The following is a 612-nucleotide window of genomic DNA, read 5'->3' as shown; positions in this document are numbered from 1 at the left end:
TCGGGCCTCCGCGGGCTCCGGGCGTCGCCTTCTGCCCAGGGGCGGGAGGCCCCATCCGCCCGGGAGGCGAGGGCTGCGATCGATCCTCGGGTCGTCCGCCGGGCAGCAAGTCCGCTGGCCGGGCCCTCTGGGCGGCGGCGTTTCCCGGGAGGAGGATGCTTGCTGGACGTGGAGTTGGCGCCGACGGCCCGGGACGCCCGGGGCCTCCCTCACCTGATGCCACGCGCACGGCCTCCTCCCTGAAAGCGCAGCCTTCCTAAGCTCGGGGTGGAGGAGGGGGCTTCCTTCTTTTCCTGGGCGTCTCCCCGGTAGTAGCATGGAGGGGAGCCCGGAGAAATTCACCGAGTAAACTCTGAGGCCCTCCTCCCCTTTGAGGATCAAAGGGGCCTCCCGCCTGGTGCTCGGCACATCCTGGTTTAGGCTCAGGACATTCCTGGGAGGGGGGCAGAGCCCGAAGCTGAAAACTCAGTGCGCTCCCCGGCAGTCCCAACCAGTCCTTCATGGCTGAGAAAGGACTGGAACCTGGTAAGGGCCAGGGTCACTGTTTCCTGCCCTCCATCGTGTGCCAGGGTCTTGTCAGGTCCTTGAGATGCCTTCATGCCCTCCAGCAGT

Source organism: Carlito syrichta, unplaced genomic scaffold (genome assembly GCF_000164805.1).
Source record: "Carlito syrichta isolate Samal-C Ts95f unplaced genomic scaffold, Tarsius_syrichta-2.0.1 Scaffold311854, whole genome shotgun sequence".
Taxonomy (NCBI): domain Eukaryota; kingdom Metazoa; phylum Chordata; class Mammalia; order Primates; family Tarsiidae; genus Carlito; species Carlito syrichta.
Note: the sequence above shows the minus strand (reverse complement) of the source record.